The sequence below is a fragment of the Ziziphus jujuba genome, chromosome 4 (genome assembly GCF_031755915.1).
Source record: "Ziziphus jujuba cultivar Dongzao chromosome 4, ASM3175591v1".
NCBI lineage: Eukaryota > Viridiplantae > Streptophyta > Magnoliopsida > Rosales > Rhamnaceae > Ziziphus > Ziziphus jujuba.
In genome coordinates, this window is record NC_083382.1 from 29097824 (window position 1) to 29124130 (window position 26307).

The 26307-nt window shown below is 31.5% G+C and overlaps 1 long non-coding RNA gene and 1 pseudogene across 1 annotated transcript in view; one reads left to right on the top strand and one right to left on the bottom strand.

The window, feature by feature from the left end:
- Nucleotides 1–26307, bottom strand: part of LOC132803461 (uncharacterized) — a 466094-nt gene that overhangs the window by 411458 nt on the left and 28329 nt on the right. The window lies entirely within an intron of this gene.
- LOC132803416 (phenolic glucoside malonyltransferase 2-like) lies at nt 8132–12851 on the top strand (annotated as a pseudogene).

The window sequence follows — 26307 nt, forward strand, 5'->3', positions numbered from 1 at the left end:
TCCATTTAGGTACTGCTCCAAAAATAAAATCACTGAGAACTAATAGTACATTTTTTATTATTATCTTTATAGATTTGTAAATAATTAGTTGAGGATAGTTAATTCATGACGGTAATGCTATTTTTACCAATTCTCTTTTCTTTTTTCCTTTTTTTTTCTTTTTTCAAATTACAAAAGGAGATGAGAAGTTTCACCCAAATCAGGTTCGAACCTTAGAAATGGAGGAATACTCTAAGTGGATTTCCGACTACCAATTCTTTTTTCAAAGTTTATATTCATAAAGTTTTATATAATTTCCTTTTCATGAAATTAAATAATTGAAATATACACTTGAATTTTTAATATTTTATTTTTAAATTCATCAAAGATTGTCAACATCTTGATGCATAAATCTTCACCATGCAAATAGGTAGTGAAAAATAGTAATAATCGAGAAGATATTAATAAACACACCATCCCCTATGCTTCTAATAATCATATGCAACATAAACTCAATGTTGATAACTATGCAAGTAAAAATAAAGTATGTGATAAAAAAAATAAAAATAAATAAAATATATGGGTTCTTGATAAATATTATTATATGTTTGATTATGAATGGTTTATAACATTATATTATCCGTGCAGAGGTTAAAAAAAAGGTTTTTTTTTTTTTTAATTCACAAAAAAAATGGAAAATACGATTTTTCCGTGATATTTTAGAGTTGTCGCAACGTGAGCACGGCTTATTTACTTATCTGTTCCAGAAACACAGTCTTTTTCTAATGACAAGTGAAAATGTAGTTTTGATCACTAAAATGCAGCGAATATATGTGTTTTTTTATTATATATATATATATATATATATATGGATAAATTATATAATTGGTCTCTAAATTATATTGTCATTTACAATTCAGTTGTTAAAGAATTTATGTTTTGGGGCATTTTAGCCCTCAAATTCGCTAAAACATTGTACCTTTAGTTCCTGTATATTATTCCATCCAAAATCATAACATTTTAGGAACAAATTTTTAATACAATATATAGTTTAAGTTACAATTTGTAATGTCTGATATAATTTGATAATTAAATATGATAACTGATTAACTACATATTTAATTCTCAAATTATATCTCGCGTTATATATTGATTCCCAAACTATATCTTACATTACAAATTGGTCACTAATATAAGATTTGCATATGTATTTGAATGTGGATTTTGAACAGAATAATGTTGAGGGACTAACGGTGAACATTTTAACGAATTCAAAGATCAAAATAAAAATAAAAAAAAAATTTAGAGACGAACTTGTCATTTACATTATATATATATATATATTTTTAAGTCTTAGCATCCTTGGAATGCTTAATTATAAGTATTAGAAAATATAAAAATTATTTTAAGAAATTATTTACCTGAGTTGTTATATTTTAATTTTTGGCATTCCATGGAAGACATACATAATAAAATTTGGTGAAGAGGGTAGGTGACCTACAATGGTACCAAATATAAAAGGGCACAGTTAACCAAAAATAAAAAAGGGGCAGTGCTAGAAAATGACTTTTTGAGGGCCCATTTTTTTAAAATAATTATAAATTTATTAAAGAAAATTGTCTAAATTCATAATTACAATCATATATACATATGTGATATAAAATATTTATCATCTTTTATGTATTAAATTAATTATAAAATTATATGGAAACTAAATAAGGTGTGCTGCTAATTGATACGTTAATAATACAAATAAAATTCTTTCAAAAAAATATAAATAAATTGTTAATTGAACTTTTCAAGAAAACAAATATGCTATAAGAAAAATATTGATAGAAGACATAGTTAATTAGGTGTCCTTTAAACCAAAATCCAATGCTAAACAAAGCATCGCTTGATCTAGTATCGCTAAATAAAAAAAGAAAAATGATCTTTTAAAAGCGTCGCCTAATAATACCTTAAAAGCTTCACTTGAAATTGTTAAAAGCACCACCCAAAATATTAGAAAATATTTTAAACAAAAATTATACAACGTTTAAAGGATTATCCATTGTTTTAAAAGCATTGTTACATATGAATGACAGTGGTGTTTTCTTTTTTTTTTTTTAAAAAAAAAAGCATCTCTTAAAGTTAGGTCAACGACGCTTTTGATAGAAAAAGTGTCACTGGAAGAATGCTTCAGCGACCCTTTATTATGAAAAACCATCACCTGATACATGTTTACCAATACTTTTACTTAAAAAAATATCACCTAAAGCTAGTTTTAGTGACGCATTTCAGAATAAAACGTCATCTAAAAATCGACGCTTTTTATGTAAAAATGTCACTTGAAGTTTTGTGTGGCGACGCTTTTACAAAACAAAAGTATTGCCTAAAGTAATGTTTGGTGACATTTTGTTATGTACAATCGTAGCTTATTTTAGCAACATTTTTAGAAAAGGTATCTTCTAATGTATACTTTATACAATGATTTTTTGACTAAAAAAGGGTTCTTTATGGATGTGTTATTTACATTTTTTTTTAAATATTATTTTTATTTTTATTAACTTACAATTGTTTAATAGTTTCATACCCAATGATAGACAATAAAATTCAAATATAAGTTTAATATATATTTGCTTAACAAAACATTCTAATAAATTAAATATTAATTCATACAATAATTTTATTGGTTGATCTACTAATATATAGTTATACAATTTTTAAACAAAAATAAATTACTTTATTGGTTGAGATAAAAGGCTTGAAATCATAATTGATACTCATTCAACTTTAAACTGATTGATATCATTTTGAGACCAACCAACACCCTGATTATGCACATATAACAATTAAATTAAAAATTACTAGAGTATATAATAATTAATAAATTATTAGTAGAAAATAAATAATTAATAAAATATTATAATTATCATTTTTTGTAGTTTTTCATGCTATATATTTCTCCTAATGATGTGCTGCATTATCATCATGACATAATAACAATATTTTATGCTTACACACGCTTAGAAATCTAAATTTGTAAATATTAATTTAAATATATCATTAGATAACAAATATATAAAATAAAAAAGAATAATACTCACTTTAAAGATAATAATTACCTTTGTGATGTTTTACCATCGAAGCTTTTTTTTTTTTTTTTGTGTCTTTTCTTGGTTTCAAGGAACAAATCCATTGTATGAATATTAATATTTAAATTTAATTAAAAAATTATTATAAATTTAATTAAATAAAATATTATTTAATTAACTTACTTATTAAGCAAAGATCTAAAGTCCTTATGAATATAATTCTTCAACGAATCATGAAATTATACTACTGCTTTATACCAATCAACAATATCTAACATTTAGTGATTGTTAAAAAAAATTCATAAATTATCAATTAAGATTAATTAATTATGAAAAAAATATATTATATCGTAACAAAATATACTTTGCACAATATAAAAAGAATCATAGATGATAATGTATTACATGTTGCCATCTACTCATAAGTATTTGCCTTTTGAGTAATTGGTGAAATGATATCATGGTGAGCAAAATAATACTTCTTGTCCGCTTGTGTGCCCATCAATCCATGACTACATAATCAAATCCATAATATAATTTTAAATTAAGCATACCGGTTTCAATGAGGTAAATACCACAGGAACAAACCCAAGCAAAATCAGGTGATATAACTGACAAATCTTCAATGGCCGCGCAAACCCAAACCCAAGCAGGTGAGCAGCCATGCAGCCGTGCAAACCCAAACCGACGGTCTTTTTGATATATATACATATACATATATATATATATATATAAATACACGAAAATTTTATGGTGAGGACAGTCCGCATGAGGACCGCAGTATTAGTGACGGTTTTTTATAGTATTAACGACGGTTTCTTAGAAAATCATCACCAATACTATAAAAAACCGTCACCAATACTATAACACCCTGTCCCAAATCGCACCGGAATCCGTGCACGTTGATCGAGGTTGACCGTTGACCGAGCGGGTCAAAAGTTGACTTTTTGTTCCAGTTGGAATTTCAAGTTGACCAGGGTACCGTGGTGAAGTACATGACATCCTGAGTTCGTAGACTAGTAGCACGTCAAAAACGGAGCTACGGTTTGAAAGTTATGGGCAAAACAAGTTGAAGTGCAAACAGTCCAAAAGGTGCCCCGAGTTGACTTTTTCTTGTTGTGTAATTTTGTGTTGACTCTTGTATGGTTGTAAAGTACTCGTTAATACGAGTTCATAGACTAGCGGCACGCTTAAATCGGACATTTGGTTAAAAAATTATGGACGTTTGAAATTCACCGGATACCGTATTATTTTAATATATCTGGCTTAAGTGCACATTGATGCCATGTGTCAGCTTCTGATTGGTCCATGTGGCATGAACAGTGTCACACAGGGGCTTTTATTTGTTAAAATTCTCGGGGAAGAGAGAGAGGAGAGAGAAAGAGAGAGAGAGAGTCCGACCGGCACCGAAATTTTTCAAATTTTTTCCGCCGAATTACTGTACATGCACCGGCCAGCAAGGTTTCCCTCCTCATTTCCGGCAAAACCTCAAATTTTCACGGCGATCGGCCGCCGGACGCTCCTGGATCGGACGTATGAAGATCGGCGGCGAGTTTTTCCCTCCACCGCCGGCCACCACCGATTGACCCACTTCCAGCCATTTTCCGGCCACACGCGCCTGACACCCATCATCCTCTCCTCATGTCCGGCCGACCCACCAAGTTTCACGGCCATCGAACCACCGACGCGCAGGGATCGGAGCGTTTTTCGGCGAGGGGCCAGAAATCTTCAAACCGTGATTTCTCCGCCGTCCGGCCTTCGTTTGCCTCACCGCCGGTCCCGTTGGATTGCTCTCCCCACGATCTACAATTCTGCAAAAAATCACAGCCAACAGCCACCGCACGAGTCGCCGCCGGCGACGGTTGCCGGTGACCGCGGCGGCTCGCCGGAAAGTACTGTTCCGGCGAGTACCCAAATTCCCGGCCGGCATTCATTTCCGCCAATTAGCGACGGTTTGGGAGAATTGCGGAGTCGAAACCCGAAAAGCTTTCCGGCGAAATTCCGACCCCGTCGGGTACGATCATCGGAAATTAAGACCGAATCTGTGATCAGCATCACTCGAGCTTCGATTCGGTATATAATTCGTAAATTTTAGATATCGTTTGGTGTTCGCTCCCCGGGTACCCATTTGGGAATTACTTGAATAAAATATTAATATTTGTGATTTGGTGTACTGTGGATGTTTAGGTGCACGTGCGAGTAACGGAGTCGATCCTACGGAGGATCTTGATTGAGATACGTGCTTAAGGTGAGTGACCCACCTTCAAATTAATTTCAGGAATTAAATTGTGATTATTATGTGTGATTTGAATATTTGGAATTTAAATTCTATGTGCCAAATAATTATTTGATTTATTGTGGAATTTATTGGTGAATTTATTGGATTTAAGAAAATGTGTATTCTATAAAATTATGCCATGTGAAATTATTTTATGGTTTTGAGAATTTTGAAATTCGTGTGGTTTTAATATTAAATCGGGCACGATTTGATTTTCAAATATTTCAAGGAAAATATTTGCTCATGTTGGTGATTTCAGTTTTTATAAAATATGCCCATGGAATATTATGAGATTTGATTATTATATTTCGAGAATTATTTATGCTATTGGGAAAATGTGGATATTTGAATTGATGGATTTGGGAGTTGGTGGATTTGAAAATCATGGAATTTATGGTATTGATTATAAAGAAATTGTGGAGAATTTCTCGGTTCAAGCGGATGAAATATACCCGCTGTGTTTATGCAAAAATGTGAAATTTGTTATATAATTTAAATTTGTGAATTTTATGATTTTTAGATGCACCGTGCACGTACTGGTGTTCTGATTATATGTGATATGGATATTGTGCACACGGATATGATTAGCGCGCAGGTGGGTGTGAGTAGCGCGCAGGTGATATTATGAGGGTGTCCTGTGGTTGCCATCGGATGAGGGTGGCTACCCCTCCATGGCCGGGACACCAGGTTAGCAGCGTCGCAGTGGGACGCCACGCGACCGTATGCCGGTTTCTTTCTATAACCTCCTGTCTGGCAGTACCTCGGGACGCTGGGTACTGTTGGCGCCACTGGTATATAGTGGGTGCATCAACTGTTTTTCAGAATTGCGTTTTAAAAATAAAATGTTTTAAAGCTGTATTGGAATTAAAAATATAATTATTACTGTTTCTGATATTTATTTGATGTCTTGGTTTTCGGGGATTACGAACAAAGGGTTTTGTGAAAATGTTTTAAAAGGGGAATTTTTCCAACTGAGAGACTTGTAAGGGTTTTGAGAGAAATTATTATTTCCAATTAATTATTATCTATCTACTGTATTACCGTGGTATTATATTGTATAGTAGATAGGGTTACTCACTGAGATGATTAGCATCTCACACTCTTAAATTCCGTTCCTCTAGGTACCAGGTTATCGGTGTTTATTCGGAGAGGACTTGATCTTCCTCGCCGTATTAGTTCGTGCAGCACCCTGTTCTTCTTTTATTGCAGTTGTAATATTTCTTTCACTCTTGCTGTATTCTATACTTAGTAGTACTTCATAAAGCTCTGTATACTGTATGGGACACTTATGTATTTATTTTGCACTGGATTACTGTATTTATTTTGAAGTGCTGAAATTTGTGGAACCAACTTGTAGTACTGCGGGAGGAATAAGGGGACAATTATAGAAGTGCGTTTTCAGTGCAGGGAATTTTGTGGTAAGTCCATCCCTTAGGGGAGGTTCTGCCGGATTTTCCATAGGAGGGTCCGGTAGGGTTTCCCTGGGATCAGGGCTTGTCTAGGGTTCTGGTGGGGACTTTGAATGGGTCCTGACAAATACTGTAGTCCGCATGAGGACCATCCACACCATAGACGGACTGTATATATACATATACATATATATATATATATATATGTATATATATATTTTTTAGGAAAAAAAACCTGCATTTATATAAGTTTTGTTTTCAAATATTTATTTTAGTAATAAAACACTATTTTTTATTAGAGAATATAAGATAAATAATCTCAATAAATCCAAAAAACTACATATTGAAAAACAAAAGCATAAAAGGCAAGAACATAAACACTCCAATTTTCTCTCAGAACCAAAATGGAGTAAGCCTGGCTGTAGACTGTGAAGGCAATTAGTGAAAGCATAAGAGGTTTGGAGGATGGAGTCCTAAAAGGATGATAAAGATGGGATTCAATTATCAATTCTGAACAGAATGTAAAAATGAATACTGTTGCTGGTTCACCTTGGCTTGAAGTACCCAGTACTGATTTTGGAAAGGGAAGACCAAAGAAGTTGGAGGCAACTTCTATAGATAAAACAGGTGCAATTTGTTTTTTTGGATAGCAAAAAAGGCAGTGGAGGATTTGAGATTGGATACATTGCTCTTAAAATTTCAAGAAATGAAGACTTCTGCTTCTTTATTTGCTAAAGGTCTTGAACCGCTTTGAAAATGTCAATTAAACGAGGATAGTCATTGAATTGTTTCTGGTTGAATGAGTAGTTTGTTTGGTAGGTCTATGCTCACGAGAAAAATTATTATACTCTGTTTTGATCCTCTCTGTTTCTGACTTCGTTTACTCTCCTCTGCATTGAGCTGAATGCTTTATATCAATTATCAAGAAACTGCTCCAATTTCCCAACGGGTGATGATGCACTTTGCATTTGTACAAAATAGTTCTACTTAATTGATAAAACTATTAGAGTAAGTTATATTAAAAACGTAAAAATATACATATATATATATATATATATTAGAGTAAGTTTATATTAAAAATGTAATAACTTAGCACAATTCTATAGGTCAGATATATAATTTTTTATAAATTCCAAACCAGATCAACGTGAATGGGTCTCAAGAAAATCTGTTCTCGTACAAATTAAGATCCAACTACTTTCTGTCCCAAAATAAATTCAAACATTTACTTTTTATGTATAATATAAATATGAGGAAATAAATTATGTGACATAAATTAAATTCACATTCACATACATGCAAATTCAATTGAAATTGTATTTATATGAGCATCGTATCGTATGGATTCCAGATGCACCGCAAGTTGAGTTTTAATTCTCTCATCCTTCAAAATGGCTTAGTGGTCCCAACCGGTGAAAATAACTGAAGTTTGCCGGATCGCTCCCCCTCCAGAACTACCAGGCTCGTCAGCCCCAAAGTCTCTCCCTTTAACCTTCTTTGACATACCGTGGCTAATGTTACCCCCACTCCAGCGTATTTTCTTTTACGAAATATGCTCTCCAAGCCATGAACTTTTCTACGACTCCATTATTCCAAACCTGAAACACTCTCTGTCTCTCACCCTCCAACACTTCCTCCCTCTAGCAGGAAACCTCACTTGGCCCCAAAACTCCCACAAACCCATCCTTAACTATGTTGACGGCGACGGCGTTTCACTTACCATAGCCGAGTCTAACTCCGATTTCTACCATCTCTCCGTCAACGACTTTCGGAAAACCACCGACTACCATCCTCTGCTCTCCCACTTGGAAATCTCCAATGAACGAGCCACGGTAATGTCGCTGCAAGTCACTGTGTTTCCCAACTGTGGAATTTCAATAGGAATCACCTCTCACCATGCGGTCGTGGATGGTAGATCTTTAGCAACGTTTACTAAGTTCTGGGCTCGAACATGCAAAATCGGAGCAGAATCACCGCCTCTGTTACCAGAACTAACTCCATTCACTACTAGAATCGCGTTGATAACTGACACAATAAATGCGTCGCACAAAATAAATAACGACGTATCGCACGGTGTCGCCTAACGTCTTGTCGCTAAATCTATAAGACAACAAGCGACGAATTATAAGAGTCGCCTATCTTTGACTTTTTAGCGACTCATATTTACTTTTAGCGACGCATTAATAGAGTCGCCTATTTAGCGACGCATTTACTATTTAGCGACACATTATTAGTGTCGCCTATTTAGCGACGCTTTAAAAGAGTTTACTATTTAGCGACGCATTAGTAGAGTCGTCTATTTAGCGACGCATTAATAGAGTCGCCTATTTAGCGACGCATTAATAGAGTTGACTATTTAGTGACGCATTAGAAGAATTGCCTATTTAGAGACGCATTAATAAAGTCGCCTATTTAACGACGGATCGACACTTTTAGCGACGCATTATTTCTTAATGCGTCGCCCCTTCTTTTTTTTTTTAATTTTTTTAAATTTTGTGAAAAATGATTAAAATAGTAAAAATATAAAAATAATTAAAATACAAAAAAATGAAAACTAGCTTCATCCAAAATAAATAGAATACAAAAATTTTAAATAAATATTTTGTCATAACAAATTAATTATCAAATAAATTAAATATCATCTCATTGATATATTTTTACATAATTTGTAAGCTATTGTATTTTTCATAACAAATTTAATATTAATTAAACTTCCATGAATGCATATTCATTGAGATGGAAGTTGACCTCTTGTTGACGATATTACATCCTCATACTGCATATGGAAACATTAAAAAAGTTATTAGCACTTATGCAAAATAAATAAAATATTAATCATTATTAAATTTGTAATTTAGTATAAATGAAAATTTAAAAAATATTACCATTGTTCTTAAGATTTGACGAATCACATTTCTCCCCCCACAGTCATTACAAACATAGTCACTCTCACATTCATCCTCATTATCATTTTCATCGACACTTGGCAACTATATGACAAATGGATTGTGAGCCATCTTTGTATCTCCAAGAACATCTTCTTCAACAACCGTACGATGTTGTGGTGAAGTTAAAACAATAGACCATCTTGATTCAAGTTAATCTTCAACACAAAATACTTGTTGAACTTAGCAAAATAATGTCAAGCAATATCACAAATATAATTTCTAAAAAAGCAAGATTAATAAAACCCAATGAACCTAAGCTACAGTTAAAATGAAAAAAAAAAAAAAAAAACAACCCACCTCATGTCAAGAAAAAAGAAACTCACCTAAACGATGGAGATAAAGAAAGAAGAAAACCAAAAAATCATGAGGGCGACAAAGAGAAATCTAGCTTCTCGGCCGACGACAACGTAGGCAAATGAAAAATGAAACCTAGAATATCTCACTCTTCAAGTCTCTCTTAAGATTGCTTCCAAATCTAATATCGATTAGGTGGTGTACTTGATGTAGTTTTAAAAAAGAAAAAATGGATTTAAAGGAGCGCGTAAAAATTTAAAAACGCGCCAAAAATTTTCAAAAAATGGCAAGAACGCGCCTTTTCTCCCAATTGCATTTTTTTTCTTTGATTAATATTTTTATTTTTCAACTACAAATAAAAACTGAAAATATTTCTTAAAAATGCGAAGCAAAATATCGAAGATTGCTGTTTATTTTTCTGTTTTTCAAGTACACCTTTATTTTTTATAAAATTTGCATGTCTTTCAAAATTTTTGTTTTTGTTAATTGAGAGAATAGGCGACGTATTCTCTTCAAGAAGGATCGCCTGTGGTGTGGTGATTTCTTGAGAGTGTAGGAGGTCTTGGGTTCAATTCTTGTTATGGTCCTATTTTGATTTTATTTTTTTTTAAATGTTTAAACAAAAAAATTAAAAAAAAAAAGGAACAGGCGACGCATTTGTTAAGGAATGCGTCGCCTGTTCTTGTATTTGGCGACGCATTGTTTCAATAATGCGTCGCCTAACACTATATTAGCCAATTTTTGCTGTATTAGTACATATAAGTGATTTGGCCTAGTGGTGTGGTGATTTCTTGAGAGTGTAGGAGGTCCTGGGTTCAATTTTTGTTATGGTCCTATTTTGATTTTATTTTTTTTAAATGTTTAAACAAAAAAATTGAAAAAAAAAATAACAGGCGACGCATTTGTTGAGGAATACGTCGCCTGTTCTTGTATTTGGCGACGCATTGTTTCAATAATGCGTCGCCTAAAACTATATTAGCCAATTTTTGCTGTATTAGTACATATAAGTGATTTGGCCTAGTGGTGTGGTGATTTCCTGAGAGTGTCTGAGGTCCTGGGTTCAATTCTTGTTATGGTCCTATTTTGATTTTATTTTTTTTAAATGTTTAAACAAAAAAATTGAAAAAAAAAAAGAACAGGCGACGCATTTGTTGAGGAATGCGTCGAAAAAAAAAAAGAACAGGCGACGCATTTGTTGAGGAATGCGTCGAAAAAAAAAAAGAACAGGCGACGCATTTGTTGAGGAATGCGTCGCCTATTCTTGTATTTGGCGACGCATAGATTCAATAATGCGTCGCCTAACACTATATTAGCCAATTTTTGCTGTATTAGTACATATAAGTGATTTGGCCAGTGGTGTGGTGATTTCCTGAGAGTGTCTGAGGTCCTGGGTTCAATTCTTGTTATGGTCCTATTTTGATTTTATTTTTTTTAAATGTTTAAACAAAAAAATTAAAAAAAAAACAAGAACAGGCGACGTATTCCGCCTAACACTATATTAGCCAAGTTTTGCTGTATTAGTACATATAAGTGATTTGGCCTAGTGGTGTGGTGATTTCCTGAGAGTGTTTGAGGTCCTGGGTTCAATTCTTGTTATGGTCCTATTTTGATTTTATTTTTTTTAAATGTTTAAACAAAAAAATTGAAAAAAAAAAAAAAGAACAGGCGACGCATTTGTTGAGGAATGCGTGTTCTTGTATTTGGCGACGCATTGTTTCAATAATGTGTCGCCTAACACTATATTAGCCAATTTTTGCTGTATTAGTACATATAAGTGATTTGGCCTAGTGGTGTGGTGATTTCTTGAGAGTGTAGGAGGTCCTGGGTTCAATTCTTGTTATGGTCTTATTTTGATTTTTTTTTAAATGTTAAAACAAAAAAATTGAAAAAAAAAAAAGAACAGGCGACGCACAATCTTATTGGTGCGTCGCCTGTTAACTATATATATATATATAAACCTCAGTTTTGGTGCACTAATATTTTTATTGATTGTTATTATTAAAATAAAATTAGATTGATTAAAAGATCTAAAAAAAATTAAGTGAAAAGAGAACAGGCGACGCACAATCTTACTAGTGGGTCGCCTGTTATACGTATAACAAAAAAGATTAAAAAAAAACCAACCTCAGTTATGTTGCTCTAATATCTTTAGGGGTTATTTGTTGTTAAATTAAGATTAATTAAAAGAACTAAAAAAAAAAAGTGGAGGAGAGAACAGGCGACGCACAATCTATATAGTACGTCGTATATTTATTGAATTTTTACTGACGCATTAACCTCAGAGTCGCGGTTTTATTTTTTCAGACGTGTTTGTTTCGTAGCGTTGCTAAATAAGTGTCGCTAGATATCAATTTTCGCGTAGTGATTTTTTGACAGATCAGTAATTAAAGACCCATGTGGAGCCGAAGAGGTTTACTTGAATGACTGCCTAAACCTTGTCGGACCCATTAACAGAAGCCTAATGCCATTGGACCAGCAAGTTCCACCCGATTCTGTACGAGGCACGTTCGAACTCAGTCGAGAGAAGATAGAAAAATTGAAGAAATCCATGTTTGTCAATATTATTGATAAAGCAAAGCATGGGGTTCATGTATCAACTTTTTCAGTAATCTGCGGGTACACATGGGTTTGCCTAGCCAAGGCACTCAAAATAAAAGAAAAGGAAACCATGCTTGTGTTCAGCGCGGACTGCAGAAGTCGCTTGAAGCCCAATCTCCCCACCACATACTTCGGAAACTGCTTAGAAAGTCGTTCGGTTGTAGTAGAGACACAGGTCCTATTGGGAGAAGATGGAGTGAGTTCTGCAGTGGAGGCAATCGGCGAAGCCATAAAAGGATTGGAGGACGGGGTAATAAATGTGAGGGCTTGAGACTTGGATTTCAGTGTCCAAAGGACTGCAGAGTAATCAAAGACCTTTTTCTGTGGCTTCATCGCCTCGGTTTGAGGTATATAATACTGATTTCGGTTGGGGAAGCCCACGGAAGAGTGAGGTTATTTCTATAGATGGAACAGGGGCGATCTGTCTTTCCGATAGCAGAAGTGGCAATGGAGGAATTGAGATTGGAGTGGTAATGAAAATGGAAGAAATGGAAACTTTTGCTTCTTTATTTTCTCAAGCTGCTGAAATGCTTTGAAGCTCAAATATTTATGTGGAAATTTTTGCTTCTTTATCTTCTCAAGTTGCTGAAATGCTTTGAAGCTTTAATATTTACGTTGGATACTTTTATTTGTTTTTTAAGGTGTCGATCTTGAAGTCACTCTTGTCTTCGTTCAAAGTAATAGTTAATTATTAATTTTTTTTTCTATTGTTTTAATTAACGGCTCTATTAGTACTTTTTTGTCATTTATAATAATACCTCTATAGATTTGCAATAATTTATGTATATATCTCGAATCTATAACTTTTTATTTGTAAATATGAATGGTTTAGCAATTCAACGTGAAGTTCTACATTGATTGGAAAAAAGAACAAAATATTTTTTATAAGTGGATATAGATGTTTTTTCTTTACGAAATCTTTTAAAATTTTAAGGGTTGGGTTGTAAAAAGATTTTCTCTTCCCAAAAAGAATAATATTGCATGTTACAGTTGGTATCAGAGCTAGAGTAAGTGGGTGTGAATACCTTTCCATTGTGGATGTGGATACCTTTCCTTTATGAGACTTTTTAAAACCTTAAGGGCTAAAGAGGACAATATCACATGTGGGTGGTCTTGAGGGCTGAGGGCTAAAGAGGACAATATCGCATGTGGGTGGTCTTGAGGGCTAAAGAGGACAATATCGCATACAGGTGGTTTGGACTGTTACAATTTTGGCCCCTTTAATATTTATTCTTCTCATTTATTCTTTAGAAAGTGAATTTGTAAGAAATTTATTTGATAATTCTTTAGGCGAATCTTCGAAATAAAAATCACATAACTTATAAGCATGTTTTTCATTATTATATCTTTGAAAGTGATTTTAATCATTTTAAAATTACTCCTAAGTGGGCACTAAACTTTGTCATGGAAAAGTTCCTTTACATATTCATCAATAATTAGTTGAGGATAATTAATTCATGAACAGCAATGCTATTTTTACCAATTCTTTTTCCATATTTTATATTCACAGCATTTTATGTTCGGTTATATTAATTTCCTTCTCACAAAAATTAAATAATTGAAATATATACTGGAAGTTTTAAAGTTTTATTGTTAAATTCATGAAAAATTGGCAACATGTTGATGCATAAATCTTGGCCATGCATATAGTAGTGAAAAATAGTGAAAATTGAGAAGATATTAAATGTAACAATTATATCATGTCATTTTTTTATATATGCTTCCAACCATTATATGCAATATAAATTCATATAAAAAAGTGAAAAATAAAAAATATATAAAATATATGGATTCTAAATAAATATTATTATACATTTGATTATGAATAGTTTATTACATCGTATGATCTAAATGTTTACATAAAAAGGTTTTTCGTAAAAATTCACCCCAAAAAAAAAAAAAAAAAAAACAAAGAAGGTTTGTCCGTGGAAATATAGAGTTTTTGCAAATTGACCACGGCTTAATTACTTCTCTGTATCGCAGACACCGTCGTTTTCTAATGACAAGTCAGTGAAAATATAGTTACGACCCGCCACCACCACCCAAACCAAAAAAAAAAAAAAAGTGAAATTGTAGCGAATACATGTGGTCCTTTATTTTTTTATTTTTTTATAATATATATATAAATTAGATATGGGCCACGTGCAATGCACATGGTTTATTTTAAAATTTGTGTTTAATAGGTTTTTAATTAATTTGGAAAAGTTTTAATTAAAAAGTTCTTAAATTAATATTTTTAAATTCTTTTAGAATGATATAATCTTAAATTATTAACGAACATAAAAAAATTAATCATTTTATCCCAAGCTTTACATAAACCTAATATGCAAACCTTATAATATAATTCAGAAGATCCTTCCAACTACCAGATTAACAAAAAATTTAGAAAAGCAAAAACCATTACTATTTCTAATTAGATCGCATCTTTATTGTTTCAATTTTTTTGTTTTCATACACTGATTAGTATTGAGTTGTCCTTAGCTATTTACTGAGAGTAAATTAAGTTTAAAACTAATTAAAACATAAATAATTTATTTTGATTCTAATCCAATATCATGAGATTAAATCATTTATAGATTTATATATTAACTAAAAGAAACATAAAAAAAATATAAAATGATTATAGGAAATATGAGTAAAAACTCAAAAACCCATAATTACTATTTTACTTCCATTAAAACAAAAGTTGTCACAAAATATTTGTATCATAGATGAAACTATTTTAGCATTATTGATATCTTCCTAAGATAAATTGCAAGATTTAATAGAAATGTATTAGGTTATACCTAAATCAATTTTCTATTACATCTTGCAATATACAAAATAATAATGCTAGTGCTACTATCATAATATAGTCAAAAGTATGCTATGGGTTCACAAAAGACTGATAATAATCTACTTATGAACTGATAATAATCTATCATGTCCACATTAACGAAAAGATGGTTCCCACAATGACAAGCTAAGCATTGTTTTTAGGCTTGGCAACCTGCTTCCTACCTCTTTCATCAAACTCTAAATGACAACTTTCAACATTCAACACTATTGGATCTGCCTCACTTGCACTTTTTTCCAATTATGAGTGTGTCTCTGAAGATGTGAATGTCTCCACCATATATTGTTGCCTGAATCTTATTACCCTATATAAAAAAAAACAAAAGACCTTAAAATTGAGTTATTTATGACACAAATTACACAAAATAAATATATTATCAAAATAGATTTACATTCTCATCAGCTAAGATTAACCTTTGATATCTGTTCGAACTTGATTTAGAGACACGTGGTATTCCTTTCTCAATAACTACCACTTTTACTGTCCAACCTCTTTGTTGAGCTTTAATGTCCCTGATTAGCTTTACTTCTCTAACCATTTTCCTATGTTATATTTTAGAAAAAAAAAAAAAGATGAAATGAATCAAACAAATCAAATTATAAATGACAAAGTCATAGGCATATAATAAGCAATCTTAGTTAATATTAAACAAATGAAAATAAAAATGATAAATATGAAATAAACATAATACTAAATCAGTTTGTAATTAGCTAGCTGTCTAGCTTTATAGCTGATGATACTATAAACAATATCATCTTCCATTTTAACTTTGCATATTGGTATTTAGATTATGATTTTAAAATTGCATACCTAGCTAATGAAGCTCTATAAATATTTAAAAAACAAAAAAAGGAGAAACAAGAATGGATAGAAAGATAAGATAACAACATATAAATAAGAAAAAGTAATTTGTTTACTTTTTAATGGTTAGTTATGCAAGTTTAGTAACCACACATGCAATACGTAAAGAAAAATTTTAGTAATCATGCAAACATATAAAAACCCTATAAAATCTAAATTCATACTTTGCATGGTAGAACAATATAGCAGGAAAAATAAGCTTCTTGAAGTTTTAAACTTATCCTCAATCTTTTCCAATTATATCCAAAAAAGTGAAAAAGTGATTTTTTTATTCCAAATTTCTTTGTTAATATCTATTTGAACCAACCTCCAAATATCAATGGATTTGTTGGAAACCAAAAAAAAAAAAAAAAAAAAGAATAATTATAAAAGTACCCTGTGAATCATGACTGTAGACTAAAAAGCTATCTATGGCTAAATAAAGTTCTAATATTTAAAATTCTAACTATGCATGTCATTATAGTGATTATAGTTAAAACTCTAATATTAAAAACTCTAACTAAAACTGTAATATCCAACAAAACTTGGAGATAAAAAATGGTTAATAAATATATAATTGTTTTACATGTACTTTAATGTAAACATAAAAAAGGTTTTTCATTTATATAATATGTGATATTAGGTGAAGGAATGAAGTATATATCATATGCATGTGCATACAAAAGCAATGAAAAATGCAAAGATCCATGCACAATGAAATTTAGGAACTCATAAAAAATTGAACCGTAAGAATAAATTAAGTTAAAAGTTATCAGATAAGATAAATAAATGAAAGAATTTAAAGTTACCAATTTTGAAGTGAATAGCACAATTTTCAAGTTCTTTGTAGTCACTGATAAAGAGAGTAGAGGGGTAGAAAAACTAAAAACAAAAAAAAAGCCCAACAGCAATTAAATACTAAAACCAAGGAAATAAATTTTTTAGTTTTAAAATATTATAAATCAAAATCTATACTTACATGATAAATCAAAGTCCTTTATGAAGTACAATAATGAAGTCCAAAATATTGCATAAAATACACCAACTCTATCTTTACCATACTACAAGTTATCATAACAATAGTGTAAGCTATATTGCAACCCCTTACACACGTACAGCAAAATGAAAAAAGAAGCATAAAATATGGATCTTCCAAGTACGAAAACTGTTGAAAATCAATTATCTGATGGATCATTCAAGGACTTTAACAAACCTAATAGATAAAACACTAATGCAAAGCAATAGTTGAATTAAGTCCAGCCAATTATTTATCAAAAAACAAGCCCAGCCCATTCAATGGAAATCTATTTAGTATTCAAAGTGAAAAAATTTACTCTAACATACATGATAATTTATTCACAAAAAATATTTAATTTTTTTAATTTACTTTGAAATTCGATCTATCTATCTATCTATATATATATATATATATAAAGTAACACCTTTAGGAATTAGCTTTGCAAATCCAAAATCAGCTACTTTTCCTTGAAACTCAATGTCTAAAAGCACGTTACAGGCTTTTATATCTCTGTGTATTATATGAGGATTGGCCTTGTGGTGCAGATACCTTAAACATATAATATTGAATTTTACGCATAAATAAATATATGACATCTAAATTCTGATAAAAATTTGATCTAATTGGGACTAATTGATCATGATCAGTAACAAATTAATTGCTCGAATTTCAGCACGCATATTCTTCTACTATATTGGTTTGAGAAGAATCTTTGAATTAATGGTTAAAAAAAGTTTATGTTAAAAATTTGTTGTGCAAATTATATAAAGATGGTATATTTTAATTACCTACGCTAAACCTTCAGTTGATCTAATGATGATGTTCATCCTTCTTGGCCAATCAAGGAGACAATCCGTAGAGAGTTGGCCGTTAAGCTATGATTAGGCATATAGTCATAAACTATAAGCCTTTCATCGCCTCCGGCGTAGAAACCCCTTAAGCCTAACAAATTCTTATGTCGAATCCTCCCGAGTGTTTCCACTTCCACTGCAAATTCGATCTCTGCCTTTGCACTCATCGTCTTCAGGAGTTTCACCTCTATCTGCTCATGCAGTAATATTGGTCAATAAGCAGACTAAATCAGTAAATAAAACTTTTTCTTTGATTGTAACGAAATTTTTTTAATAGATTCTGAGGATTTGTTTTTCATAATTTTAATAAACAAAAGAAATTATCAAATATTTAAAAAGGAATTAAAAAAGATGGACATGATTGCCTCAACTCCTTTACTTGTTCGACCCCAATAGACGCTTCCAAACCCTTCTTCACCAATTTTGTTATCATTATGGAAGTTGTTTGTGGCATGCAAAAGCTCCTTCAGTGAGTATATTTGCCATGGATAATCTTTATTCTGTCCCCTAAAAATTCCCAAAAGAAAGAAAGGAAAACAAACAAAGAAAAGAGGAAAAAGAAAAAAAAGTTATACCCATAAGAATTACCTGCTAGATTCATCTAGATCTTCTTTTTGAGAGATGCAACAAAAACAGCTCAAGTATCCCGACCACGGAGGGGGGTGGCTATGGCCAATATCAAACTTGTCTGTCCTCGGTCCAATGGCAACTCATGGGAGACATAATAACTTGCGCGCTAATCACATATACAGCCAGAACACCAATACTGTATGAGTGCGTCTAAAACCAATTATTAAATTTTTTATTACCGTATCGATTTTCCAAAAATCACTGTAGGAATTATACCATTTTTCAAATTCACCATTCCACATTTTCCTTTAACATTTCCCGTACAAAACCATCGATAACAATATATAAATAATTTTTCTCGTATCATAAAGTCCATCAATTAATACTCCACGGGCATAATTATAAAATTTGAAACCACCAATTTAAACCAATCATGCCCAAAAATAATATAAAAATCAAGATACAATTAATTAATGAAAATACCTTGCTCATGCATAATAATACAATTAAATTACAATAATAATAATAAGCGGGAATTTCTTAATAACCAAAATTTCGTTTAGCATCAACAAGCATATATACGTACTTATAAAATAATATTTTTGCACAATTATAATTAAATTTCCACCACATGAGCATAATTTTAAGTACCAAATTAACACCAAATAAACATAATTAATCACCCCAAAATAGTTTTAAAGGTGAGTCACTCACCTGGAGCACACAATTAACCTAAGATCCTCCATGGGATCAATTCCACGACGCACACTTGCTCCTAGAACAACAATTCACACATAGTCAAATAAATTAATATTTTATTCGGATAAATAATATCCGGTACCCGGGGGGTTAAAAACAAACGTTAACCAAAATTGACGAGTAATATACCGAAACGAAGCTTATGGAACGAGGATTGCATTACCGACCTCCATTGATTCCAATTCTGCCGGTGGTGGCCGGAATTTGGTCGGAAAGCTTCGGCCAGTCTTGATCTCCTCGTAACTCATAAATCGACGGGATTTGAGTTAATTGGAGCTCAGAATTGGAATTAGAGGGTCAAATTAATGGGAAAGGACCTGTTGCACGACCGGTGGCTGCCGAAAAAGGGGCAACCCGGCAACACACCGACCGTCGGCATTGGAGGTCAATCCCGGCACGTCCGCTGGCCATTCAGCCGGAGATTTGGCCACCGGTGTTGCCCAGCTGCGGGCTTTCACATCGGCCGGCGCGTGGATCATTCCGGTGGCCGGAAAATGTGCAGCAGGGAGAGAGGTATATCAGCGGGAAGGAGAAAATGAAGAAAGAAGGAGAAGAAGGAAGAAGAAGAAGAAGAAAGAAAGGAGGGGCCATGGCCCTTTTTTCCCACGTGGGGGAAAAGAAAAAAAGAAAAAAAAAAAGAAAAGAAAAAAAAAGAAAGAAAAAGAAAATAAAAGAAAATAATTAAATAATATTATTGTATAAAATAACAATAATAAAATAATATGGTATTAAGCATGGTTGACATGTGGCATCTCATCATGGTGACACATGATCACATTTATTAAGTCACACGTGGCACATTGTTACACGTTTAAAAAATAATATCAAAATAATACGGTATTTTAAAACTTTGCAGGTCCATAACTTTTTAACCAAATATCCAATTTAAGCATGCCACTAGTCTATGAACTCGTATCGACTAGTACTTCACAACCATGCATGAGTCAAAGCTCAACTTTGCATGAATAAAAAGTCAACTCCTGCACCACTTGGACAGTTTGGACCTCAATTTGTTTTGCTCATAACTTTCAAACCGTAGCTCCGTTTTCGACGTGCTACTAGTCTACGAACTCGTGCCAACGTGTACTTCGTAATGGTACCTCAATCAACCTACAATTCCATCCGAATCAAAAAGTCAACTTTTGACCCCTTTGGTCAACGGTCAACCTCGGTCAAAGTTGGAAAATTTCCGTTGTACTTTGGGATGGGGTATTACATTTCAAGCTTTGAATCGAGGAGTGTTGATCAATATGATGTTGCAGTGTTATGAAAAACTAGAACAAAACAATAGTAATAGAAGAAGAAAAACACACACAAATTTACATGGAAAACCCGGGAAAAAAAAAAAACCACGGACAAAGAGAGGCAAACTTTTATTAATAAAGATTGGTACAAAAATGTGAGCAAATAGAGTTGCAAAACTACTATATCCAAAAAAACTCCCGAAAATATATATATATATATATTGTACGGATGGAATAAACTTAAAAATTGGAAAAGTCCATACCGATCGGCCCTCGACCTCCACTACCACCACAGAGTCCCGTTTTTTCTCTCAAAATAAATTCACCAAACGGATTGCACTACGAGCTTTTTAGGTCGGGTCAACAAGAATTCGGATCACCAACTCTAACATGCAGCAGTATGTTGCTACATTTATGGATTAGTGGATAGTTGTGTTTCGTCCATTTTTCATTGTGTTATTGGTAGACTTGATCAAGTTAATTTGTTTAACCCATGTTCTGGATTTGTTATGTGTTTTCCTAGTTTATGAACCTCTATTTTTCCCCTTTTTTTTTTTTTTTTTTTTTTTCCTTTCTGTTTACCAAGTAGAAAGTGGGTGTCCACTATGTCTTAGAAAGTCTATAAATGGTTGTCTTTATGTGGAATTTAAGGTGTGTCGAAGCTGTAATTGTCTAGTATTCAATTAAAAATCTTTGAACATTTTTCTCCTCTGTTTCTTATTTCAAATATAAGTATTTCCTGGTTTTTTTATTTTTTTCTCCTAACAGTTCTGGGCTTGAACATGCAAAATCGGAGCTGAATCACCACCTCTGCTGCCAGAAATATCTCCATTTTTTGACAGATCAGTGATAAAAACCCGTGTGGAGCCAAAGAGGTTTACTAGAACGGCTGGCTAAAGCAGGGCGCACCCAAGAAAAGAAGACAAATGACGTTGGAGCACCAAGTTCCAGCCGATTCTGTAGGAGGCACCTTCAAAACTGAGTAGAGAGAAGATAGAAAAATTGAAGAAATCTATGTTTGTCAATATTATTGATGAAGCAAAGCATGGGGTTCATGCATCAACATGGGTTTGCCTAGCCAAGGCACTCAAAATAAAAGAGAAGGAAACCATGTTTGCGTTCAGCGCGGACTGCAGAAGTCGCTTGAAACCTGTTCTCCCTACCACACACTTCGCAAAACTGCTTAGAAAGTCGTTCGGTTGTGGTAGAGACACAGGTCCTATTGGGAGAAGATGGAGTGAACTTTACGGTGGAGGCTTGGATTTCATTGAGCATAGGAATGCAGAGTAATCAAAGACCTTTTTTGGTTGCTTCATCGCTTCGGTTTGCGGTATATAATACTGATTTCGGTTGGGGTAGACCAAGGATGACTGAGGTTATTTCTATAGATAGAACAGAGGCGATCTGTCTTTCCGATAGCACAAGTGGCAATGGAGGAATTGAGATTGGAATGGTAATGAAAATATTGAAGAAATGGAAACTTTTGCTTCTTTAATGCTTTGAAGCTCCAATATTTACGTCGAATTCGGACTGAAACTTAATTTTATTTGGTTGGAAATTTTTCCTTCTTTATTTTCTCAAGGTGCTGAAATGCTTTGAAGCTTTAATATTTACGTTGAATTTGGTTGGAAACTTCATTTTATTTATTAATTTCTATAAGGGGTAGATCTTGAAGTCACTCTTGTCGTTATTCAACGTAGTAGTTATTTTATTTTATTATTGTTTTAATTAAGGGCCCCTTTGATACTGGTTCTTTTCATTTCCACTTTATAAACTAATTTTGTAAGAATCATTTATTTGTATTAAGGTAGTTCTTCAAAAATTAAATACAGAAAACTATAATAGTACATTTTTTTATTATTATCTTTATAGATCCATAAATAATTAGTTTAATACAGTTTTTATTATTATCTTTATAGATCCATAAATAATTAGTTGAGGATCGTTAATTCATGAGAGTAAAGCAATTTTCACCATTTTTTTTTTTAAATACAAATAGATAGGGATGAGGATTGTTATCCAAGCCAAGTTTGAACTTTGGAAATGAAGATGTACTCTAAGTGGATTTACCACTATCAATTCTTTTTCCAAAGTTTATATTCGTAAAGTTTTGTATTAAGTTATATTAATTTCCTTTTTACAAAATTAAATAATTGAAATATATACTTGAATTTTTAATATAATATTTTTAAATTCATCAAAGATTGGTCTTTAAGATATATTGTCATTTACAAGTCGGATTCATAAATAAATTTTTTTGGTATTTTAATTTTTGAACTCATCAAAACATTGCACCATCGGTCTCTCAATATTATTCTATCCAAAATCATATCCGTTCAGAGATGAATTTTGTAATATAATATATAGGTTCGGTTTCAATTTGTAACATATGATATAATTTGATAGTTAATTATGATAATGGCTTAATTACATATTTAATCTTCAATTTCTATAAGGTATTATATGTTAATCCCCAAATTATATGCTACTTTACAAATTGGTCCCTAATATAAGATTTCTACATGCATCTGATGGTGAATTTTGAACATACTAATGTCAAGGGACTAATGGTTAATATTTTAATGAGTTCAAGGATTAAAATTACAAAAAATATTATTTAGAGACTGACTTGTGAATAATGATATAACTAGGAGACCAATTATGTAATTTACCCTATATAGATATTGCTGGTCCGGGTCCTTGGATTGCTTAATTATAAGTATTAGAAAATATAAAAATTATTTTGACAAGTTATTTAGTGAAGAGGGTAGGTGACCGACGATGGTACCAACTATAAAAGGGCAGGTTAACCAAAAAGAAAAAAAGGTTAGAGCTAGAAAATGTACTAACTATAAAAGGGCAGGTTAACCAAAAAGGAAAAAAGGTTAGAGCTAGAAAATGACTTTTTAGGGCCCATTTTTTAAAAATAATTATAAATTTATTAAAGAAATTTGTCTAAATTCATATTTAGAATCATAAATATATACATATGTAATATAAAATATTTATCATCTATTATGTATTAAATTAATTATAAAATTATATGGAGAACAAACAAGGTATATGCTGCTAATTGATACATTAATAACATGAATAAATTTCTTTCAAAAAAAAATATAAATAAATTCTTAATTGAACTTTTTAAGAAAACAAATATGGTATAAGAAAAACATTGATAGGAGATGTAATTTAGAAATCGTTTAAACTAAAATCCAATGCTAAACAAAGCATCACTTAATTTAGTATCATTAAATATAACCAAAAAAAAAAAAAAAACTTTTCAAAACGTCATCCGATAATACCTTAAACGAAACTTTTTAGCCTTATTTGAAGTTGTTAAAGCGTCGCTCCAAATATTAGAAGTATTTTACACAACAATTATATTATGTTTAAAATATCATCCATTGTTTAAAAAACATCGTTATATATGAATAATAACGATGTTTTTATATATAAAAAAAAGAAAAAAAAAAGTATCTTCCAAAATCAAGTTAGTGATGCTTTTGCATGGCCTGATACATGTTTAGCGATATTCTTACCTAAAAATTGTCACCTAAAGCTAATTTTACCGCAATTTTCAGAGCAAAAGCATCATCTAAAGTCTGACTCTTTTCATGTACAAGCGTCTCTTGAAGTTATGTGCAGCGATGCCTTTTACAAAACGACACTATTGCCTAAAGTGATGTTTAATAACGCTTTGTTATTTATAGGTGTCGCCTAAAATCCATATTTAGTGAGCGACACTTTAAAAAAAGTGTCCTCTAATATATATTTTAATAACTATTTTTAAACTTAAAACTGTCGTTTATTGACATGTTATTTTCATTTTTTTATAAAAATTATTTTTAATTTTATTAATTTACAATTGTTTATAGTTTCATATACAATAATACACAACAAAATTCAAATATAAGTATGATATATATATTTTCCTAACAAAAATATTCTAATAAATTAAATATTAATTTATACAATATTTTTACTAGTTGATCTACTACCATATATAGTTATACAACTTTTAAGCAAAAGTAAACAACTATACTGGTTGAAATGAAAAGCTTGAAATTATAATTGATGTCCATTCAGCTATAAACTGATTGACACCATTTTGCAATCAATTAACACCCTTATACCGTACATACAATAATAAAAGTAAAAAATTACTAGAATATAAAATAATTATAAATTATTTGTAGAACATAAATAATTAATAAAATATTATAATTACCATTGTTAGTAATTTTTTACATTTTACATTTTTTTTAATACTGTCCATCATTATCATCATAACATAATAATAATATTCTATACTTTCCGGCTACTTAAAAATCTAAATTAATAAACATTAATTTAGATAAATTATTAAATAATAAATATGTAAAGTAAAAAAGGAATAATACTCACTTTAAAGATAATAATTACTTTTATATTGTTTTGCCATTGGAGCTTTTTTTTCTGGTGTCTTTCTTTATTTCAAGTAACGAATGCACTATATGAATATGAATATTAAAGAATATCTATTTTAGTCATAAAACACTATTTCCTATTAAAGAATATAAGATAAATAATATCAAAAAAGCCATAAAACTACATGTTGAAAATCAAAAGCATGAACCAAAATGGGTAACCTTGGCTGTGGACTGTGGAGGCAAATAGTGAAAGTATAAGAGGTTGGGAGGATGGAGTCCTAAAAGGATGAAAAACATGGGATTCAATTATCAATTCTGAACAGAATGTAAGAATGAGTACTGTTGCTGGTTCACCTTGGTTTGAAGTACTGATTTTGGACAGAAAGGACCAAAGAAGTTGGAGGTAAGTTATATAGACAAAACAGGTGCAGTTTGTTTATTGTTTAGCAAAAAAGGCAGCGGAGGATTTTAGATTGGATCTGCTGTCCTTATAATTTCAAGAAATGAAGACCTCTGCTTCTTTATTTGCTAAAGGTCCTGAACCCCTTTGAAACCGTTAATTAAACGAGGATATTCGAATACACAAGATAAATTCATTGAATTCTTTCTCTGTTGAATGAGTAGTTTGTTTGGTATTACCTCTGTTCTCGAGAAAAAAATTATTATACTCTGTTTAGGTCCTCTCTGTTTCTGACTTCTTTTACTCTCCTTAGCATTGAGTTGAATGCTTTATATCAATTATCAACAAACTGCTCCAATTTCCCAATGGCTGATGATTCATTTTGCGTACAAAATATTTCTACTCAATTGATAAAAATATTAGAATAAGTTATATTAAAAATGTAATATATATATATATATTAGAGAACAAAATATTTCTACTCAGTTGTACAATACATACATATATATATATATATAGAGTACAGTAAATTCATATTAAAAATGTAATAACTTGGCATAATTCTATTGGTCAGATATGTAATATTTTATAAATTCCAAACCAGATCAACATGAATGGGTCTAAAGGATTCTATCAGAAGAAAAAAAAAAAAGGGTCTAAAGGAAATCTCTCCTTGTACAAATTAAAATCCAACTACAATCTCTCCCAAAATCAATTCAAACACTTATTTCGTTCTGAATTGGAAATACATTATGGGAGATAAATTAAATTCACATTTATTTTGGGAAGAAAGCAGTTGG